Below are 7,868 nucleotides of genomic sequence, written 5' to 3' on the forward strand. Positions count from 1 at the left end.
GATAAAAACGAACCAGCTTATTGTTTGACATATGGGTCCTGTGAACTACCTTAAACTGTATGAAAGAGTATCTGGCACACATTGAAGATGTATTAACTAAATGAAAAATTTTCTTGCAAGTCGCTGTAGGTAAATTGTCTGGAGTTCGCTTTCCCATTCATTCTTAATTTTGTCCAGTGATTCTGGACGAATTTTCATAATTAAATCATAGATTATTGCTATCAAGCCCTTCTGATAAGGATTAAGACCTAAATATTTTTCCATAATTTCAGTTTTGTAAGGTGTCGGAAAAGAGGGTATAGTAGGCGAGCTGCTTCTTATTATCAGCTCATGTTTTAAATCGCCTCCAATCCACAAACGACTCTTTAAGTCAAAGTCTTTCAATCTGATTTTCCAGATCTCCAAAAAAAACTCCTGTTCTCCTGAAGGAATTTCCTAATTGAGGATTGGAAACCTTCAACTACTTTAGCACTTCAGCTCTGCAATCTGTTCCATGAGCTCCAAGAACTTTTGACTCAGATACCCCGGTTGCTTTGAGATGTGTGAGCTGGTGAAAATGGAGATAGCGTGCAGTTCAGTTTTCCAGCATCTATCTTTGTATACAAATATATTTTCTCTGTACTTTAGTTGCACTGACACTCGGAGCTCTGGTTTACAGAGGTGGCGGCTGTTTACCTTTCACAGGCCCGGCTTCCAGAACTTCAGCCGCCGGCCTCTTGTGTTTGAACTGATTCCCAGGTCAAGCTGAAAATATTCCATGTGTGTCGCCGCTCTGATCGGCTCCTTCATGACGCTGTCAGAACCAACGACGGATTCAGTGGTGTGATTGTAAACATGTTTGTCTGACGGTCACTGTCCGACACCGGTAGGAACACTTTGAAACTTTTCTCCAGCTTCTGTGTCCTACGAAAACGAACCTGCTTCACCGAACTCCCTCCTAGTGTTTTACTGTCATCATCCTGCGGATTCCATTTTCAGTGTAAGATGGTGTCTGTGTTCGACGTGGTTTCTGCATTGTTGCGGTTATCACGTTTGCCTCACACGAGAAAGGCCCCCAGGATCCTGCTTCAGGTTGAGAGGCGAGTGCGTCTTCTTGCCGTTCCCATTCACCTTGGAAACAGCGGCCAAGACATTTGGCCCTCAAGTCAGGAACACTCTATTCAGTTGAATTCTGCATACCTGCTGTGAAACGAAATTAGCTCCGCCATATTTTCTCTCTCTCTCTCTCTCTCTCTCTCTCTCTCTCTCTCTCTCTCTCTCTATCCTTCTCTCTCTCTCTCTCTCTGTCTATCTATCCATCTATCTCTGTCTCTGCCTGATGCAGGTAAACGTTCATTCATTTGCTGTGTGTCTATTTGAAGTGTTTGAGCCTGTGAAAACTGAGACATTCCTGCCTCTGTCTCTCAGTATCTGCCTGTTTTGTCAATTTATTCAATGGTCTATATTTCTCCATGTGCATTGCTCATCAGTGCCTGTCTCTGAGCGTCCCTGCCTCTGTCTCTGCGTGACCCTGGTTCTGCCCTTGTCTATGCATGTTCCTGCATGCATTTCCGTTCCCGGATCCTCACTTTACGTGGGCCACCTCTGTCATTGACTGCAGTTGCCTCTGAAATTGTGTGTGCCTTTCTCTCTCTCCGACTGTGCATGATTGTGTTTTCAGTTCTTGTTGGTTGTGTGTGTGTGACTGAATATGCCTGTGTCCGTGAGTATGCTTGCTACTCTCTGTTAATGTACACGTTCCTCTCTTTGTGTATGCACGCACCTGATTGTGAGTATCTGGACCCAATCTCTTGTGTGCTCCTTTAACTGAGTTTAACTGCTTCTGTCATTGAATGAGCCTGGATATGTCAGTGAGTGCGTCAGTTCCTGGCTGTCACTGTGGCTGACACTCTCTTTTTTGCCTGGCTCTGTCTGTGAGTGTCAGCCTCTGTCTCTGATTTTGTCTACCGCAGTCCATGTGTGCCAGCCTCTGTCTGTCAGTTTGTTCCTGTCTTTGCCTCTCCGTCACTCCCTCTCAGGAAATCCCTCTCTAAGAGAGCTGAGCCTTCCTACCTCTGCTGCGAATGTTCCTGCCCCTGCTCCAGCTCAACATATGAGTGTGCCTTGCTCTCTCGATATGTCTAACTTTATCTTTCAGTTTGTTTTCATTCCTCTATTTCTCTCCACATTTCAGCCAGAGATTCCTGCTCTCCCTTTCAGTGTGCCTGTCTGTTCTTGTGTTTGTTTGACTCAGTACGCGAGTGTGTCTATCTGCATCTTTTTATTTGATGTTTCTATCTTTTTATGTGTGTGAGTGCCTTTCTTAGTGTCAACGACTTTCACCTTCCTTGCCCGATTTTGTGTTTGAGTGCAGCTGCCTCTGCATGTGACTGTATCTGCTTCTCCCTGGGTATTTGCTTGTTGCTGCCTACCACTGGAGATCACCTTCCTTTTTCTGTATTGTTTTCTTGAGCAATGTGTGCATTTTCTGGATCTGACTGCATCAGCCGCTGGATTTAATTTTTCCAGCCTTGGCTATGAATTTGCTTCCTCTCTCTGTGAATGTCGCTGCCTCTGTCTGAGAGTGTCTCTGCTTCTGTCTGTGAATATCCCTACCTCTCTGTGAGTGTCCCAGCCTCTGTGTGTCCCTGCACCTGTCTGTGAGTGTACCTGCCTCTGTCAGTGAGTGTCTGACCTCTAACAGTCAGTTTCACTGCCTCTGTAAGTGAGTGTTTCTGCCCTGTCTGTGACTGTCCCTGCTTCTGCCTGTGAATGATCTTGCATCTGTCAGTCAGTGTCCTGACTCTATTTGTGAGTGTTCCACATAGCTCTGTGATTGTTCCTGCCTCTGAATCAGTGTTCACTTGTTATGACGGTGACCTTCCTGCATGCTGCCCCCTTCTCCTCCACGTTGTCCTTCTGTGCCAGTCTGTGCATTTGTGTTTGCAGCTCTGTATGTGTAAGTGCTTGCCTCTCCCTGGAACTGAACCTCCCTCTTCCTGTGACCATGCCTGTCTGCAGCTGTTTGCATGAATGTGTGTTCCAGATGATGAATGTGAACGTTGTTGTAACTCTGTATGAGGACCTGAGTCTATTTTCGAACGTGCATTCTTCTGTCCACATGCTCTTCTGCCTGCGTGTGTGTGTGAATGTGTTTGTGTGTCTGTTTGTGTGTGTATGTGCGCGCGCGCGCGCGCGCGTGTGTGTTCTTCCATTTCGTTCCTCTGTCTATGAACATGTCCACCTATTTTTGTGTTGTCCTACCTATATGTCCATACATTCCCTCTTCTGTGGCTTTCCCATCTCTGCCGCTACCTCTTCCTCTGTGCGCTCTGTCTTCGACAATGTATTTCTCTCAATGGTCTGGAATCTCAGTATTTCCACCATTTTCTGCTTGTACAGATTCTCAGAATGTATATTTCTTTGTTTCCTCTTTACCTCACTGCGGGCTTTCCTCTCTCGAGGTCTTTGAGTTTCCCATGATTCTCAGGGCTTTCCCGCTTCTCTTTGTGTGTGTCCCTGCCTCGGTCTCGCAGTGTTCTTCTTCCTCTCTCTCACTCTCTCTCTCTCTCTCTCTCTCTCTCTCTCTCTCTCTCTCTCTCTCTCTCTCTCTCTCTCTCTCTCTCTCTCTCTCTCTCTCTCTCTCTCTCTCTCTCTCTCTGTCTCTCTCTCTCTGTTTTTGTATCCGTGTCAGCCTTTCGGCATTCGACCCGATATGAGGTGCAGCCGACAGGGAGAAAGACATTACCACTGACACAGGCTGGGATACTCAGGGGCAGAGTCAGGAAAATACAAAGAAGCAGGCAAATCTCTCTGTCTGTGTACGTTGTGCCCCACACTCTGTAGGTTTCAATCTCTCTCTGTGATTGAGTTTGAATACATTTGACTTTGTGTGTAACTTGCTGTGTATTTATATCTCCCTGTCTCTGTATGCCCGGTGACTTTACCTGCTGAGATGGTCCTCCGTGCATGTTAATTTGTTTTCCCACTCGTTGCTCCAGGTGATGTGTCTCTACTGCGAAAGACACCTAGAAGCTCAGGGCCTCTGACGTTTAGGGTGCCAACAGCCCGTCGGCCCGGATATGCTGATCGGGAACGGCAGATGTTTTCCGGCGACAATGGCGACGCGCTTCCCGTGGAGAAGGAAGGAGAGAGCGAGGTCAGTGGGAGAGGTGACTTTCCCCGTTACTGCTCCCATTCCGCGGAACGGCTGCTGCTCATGCTGTTCGGAAAGGGCACGGCGAAGTGTGCAGGCGTCGTGTCCCTTTGAATGCCAGGTGTACAGCATCAGTGGTTGCCACCTGTGGCACTCTGGAAGTTGTAGTTCGACAGGTGCTGCTTTGAAGAGAGAGATCCTCGGAGCTTGCAGACACGAATGTCTTACATTGTGGAAGCAGTTTTCAACAACTCACGGAACACATATCCCATCACAGTCCATGAACGATTGTTTGGACTAAATTATGGTTACTGTGAGGAAAGCGGAAGTCAAATACTCCAGAAAAGGCAACCTTGTGTGAATACGTCAGGTTATTATTGGGTTTTTGTTTCTGACTGTGGCTGTGAGGTGAACATTGACCCTGGACAAAAAGGAGAACTCAAGGCGTAAACATGCCCATGGATCAGGGGGAATTCCCAGACGGAATGTCTCAGTGCCAGCGCTGCGCTGCGCTGCCCCAGTACTGCCCCTCTCTCAGCCCTTTGCTTCTGATCGTTCACGAACCCCCAGCACCATCACTCCGACAGTGTAACGCTCCTTTATCGCAGACCCTCAAGCTGTGCCTATCCCCTCAGTTCTGACACTGCGGCATTTTCACAGGACTGGAATTCAGACAGTGAGCGTTGCCTCCTGACAGACACCGATTCTTGATCGGGCCAGTGAAAATGGTGACAAAATATTAAATACTCAGTTCAGAATATAACGAAATACAGGTGTAATCATTAAATCGGATGTTTGAATCAATTTTTAAAAAATACAGCAAGAAAATGTACTTTCGGAAAACCGGTTCCAAATTCACACAAGAGAGATACTTCTGAAGGTTTTCTTTAACTCGACTTTCAGCACTCACCCTGTTACAATCTCTTCCATCCGACATCACTAATTTTGGATTGGAATATCCGGGGCGATGGTGTCCCGTCCACGGGACAGAGAGGAGGAAATAATCTGAGATTTCGCGTCCTTCTGACGATTCACCATAAACATCGGCATCAATTTCCCATCCTCATTCCCCACACGGTGACAGGGCTCACTTCCTTGAAGCCAATCTAACCTGTGAGTTTATGAACGAAGCTCAAAAGCTGGTGGATGAGGACAAGTTCCCTGCCCAACACCTCCCACCAAATCTACTGAAAACACGGAAGAGAAACGCTGCACGAACTTTCGTGATTTGCCGCATTTTACCCAATGAGCTGACATATTTCACATTTCATTCAGTTACTGGAACCTTTCAATATACCCGAAACTCTCTCCTTTGCCGACTGTTTGCTCCCTGTCGCTCTATAAAAACTCCACCTTTCTGGTGAAAATGTGAACCTTGAAAATGCTGCCAAAGTTCCGCTGGCCAGGCGGCGGCTTTCATCGGCTTTCCGAAGGGAGATAAACAAGAATGTGCTGGAACTTTAGCTCCGTCCTTCCACCGGCGCTGCCTGACCTGTTGAATGTTTCCACATTCTTCGTTTTTATTTCATATTTCCAGCATCCGAAGGGTTTTCAATAAGAAGATGTTTTCTTTTAATATAACACGCATCAACATTTCGTTGCTGAACTTGGCCAAAGATGAGGAATAACTGGCATCCACAGTTGTCCGCCGAAGGCGTGTGCAGCAAAGATGAAGGTGTTCTGAATTCCACTGAGCAGTTTCGCGGCAAACACTGTGATAACAAAATGCGACACAGCCTTTGTGATACCGACATGATTCGAACACACATCCTTCTGATCTGGAGTCAGACGCGCTGCCGTTGCGCCACTTGTCTGACGGAAGTCCTTATGTCATTGGAAAAATGTCAATGATTCGCCGCAGTGGAAGTGATGCACCCACCAGAGAGAATTGAGAATTGTGCAAAATTCCCGCTCTGTCACCCGGGCGCTGCCGAGGGAGCGCTGCCAATCTCTGCGTGAGGCATGCCTGGGATCCTCTTTCTCTTGACTGATCCCGTCCAACCCCATGCGAAGGACACAGTCTCCTGACAGCCCTTCTCATTTTAGTCTTCGTTAGATCCTTTGAGTGGAATTTAAGTCAACCCCTCGTCTCTGCTCCACCCTCTCAGCACTTTATTTACCCTGATACACGGGGCTCTGGTTTGCAGGGTGGCGGCTGTTTATATTATTCCAGGTCCGGCTTCCAGAACTTCATCTACCGACCTCCTGTGTTTAAGCTGACTCCCATCTCGTGCTGAGAATATACTTTGTGTATGGCGCCGCTCTGACTGGATCCTTCATGGCACCGTCAGCACCAGCGCCGGAGTCGGTGGTGTGGTAATGAATAAGTTCACCAGATATTGACTTCTGAAACCCCTGGAAACACGCTGACACCTTGCCCCAGATTCTGCTTCCTCGCCCAACAGACCGATTTCTTCCATTTACGTCCTGTCATTTGCTGGTCAACTTCCTGTTGTTTCACGTTAACTGGCATTCCTCCTTTCATCAGTTTCAGTAGTGCAGCGGTTATTACGTTCGCCTCACACGCTGAAGGTCCCCAATTCGACCCTGGGCAGGAACATTATCTTGGCTCCTGCTCCAGTTTTTCTTTCTTTCAGGGTAGTGCGCTTTCCGTCTTTTCCCATTCACCTTGACAATTGTTGTCCGAAGATCTTGCTGTAAAAACATGGAATACTCTTGCAGTTTGCAGACACCCGCTCAAACTTCTGTGCCCACCGGTAGCCGGATGAAGGACAAGACCAGTTGAGTACCGAGAATCTGGCATGAAACACAATCTCCTCCATCGTGTTCTAGCTGTGTCTGAAAATCTCTCGCCACTTCTCCTTCTAGCTATTCTATTCTTCGTCGGTCTGTCTCCCTCTCCGTTTCTTTCTCTCTCTCTACTGAGTAGACACCGTTATTGTTAATTCATCTGCCTTTCTGTTTCTTCTTTGCCTTTCAGATTTAAAAGTCGGTCTCTGTAACACAGAAACGAACTCTACAGAGACCACATGCAGACTGTCAAATGTGTGGTGCAGTTCAAACCCCTGTTTATCGGGAGGCACTTGCAATTGCGGCGGGATTACCATAAATGTTGACGACGGCTGAACTCTCCCAATGGATTCAATCATTTATTGACAGCGGGAATGGTTTTATTTTCTATATTTCAACATCAATCTCCTGCGACAAAACCAAGCAGTTATCTGGCAGAGTGCGTTGAACATTGGGCTGTTCGGATCTGTTGCTGCGGGCCGTGACAAACAGCGAGAAGTGTTTCTGTAGTGTAGTGGTTATCACATTCGCCTAACACGCGAAAGGTCTCTGGTTTGAAACCAGGCAGAAACATTCTGAAATCTTTTTTATTGAAATCAAGTAACGGGAAAGGGACACAACCTGAGGTTTGTTCAAGTAAATGCAGCTGTTGCTCTAACCACAACCCAGAGCAGACCCTCACCACTTGCCCACTGTTTCACTGCACACGTCCTGAGACATTACCGTAACCCACATTAACCTGAACATGGGAACGCAGTTGCCTTCGTTCTGCCGCCCCCTTTGTTCCCGGTGTACGCACCTGAACGGCAACGGTTCACATTGAGCGTTGAAACCTGTATCAGGAACCGTTCCAAACCCGGGAGGAAGTTACAGTGAATTAGTTTTCATGTGGTCCGTGTTCTTCGTCTTTCGGACTTGCTTTAAGTGAGACATTATCAGAAAACGGTTCTCTCCGGAGATGTTGCTGTCGTGCTGAGATTGC

The 7,868-nt window shown here is 47.2% G+C and overlaps 1 non-coding gene across 1 annotated transcript; it reads left to right on the forward strand.

Annotated features, from left to right (window-relative positions):
- The first annotated feature begins 7,386 nt into the window (after nucleotides 1-7,386).
- trnav-aac (transfer RNA valine (anticodon AAC)) lies at nucleotides 7,387-7,459 on the forward strand. Its single transcript has one exon. It is a non-coding gene; the product is annotated as a tRNA-Val (tRNA).
- The last annotated feature ends 409 nt before the right edge of the window (nucleotides 7,460-7,868 follow it).

This window comes from Pristis pectinata, chromosome 22, assembly GCF_009764475.1.
Source record: "Pristis pectinata isolate sPriPec2 chromosome 22, sPriPec2.1.pri, whole genome shotgun sequence".
In the NCBI taxonomy this organism is placed as follows: domain Eukaryota; kingdom Metazoa; phylum Chordata; class Chondrichthyes; order Rhinopristiformes; family Pristidae; genus Pristis; species Pristis pectinata.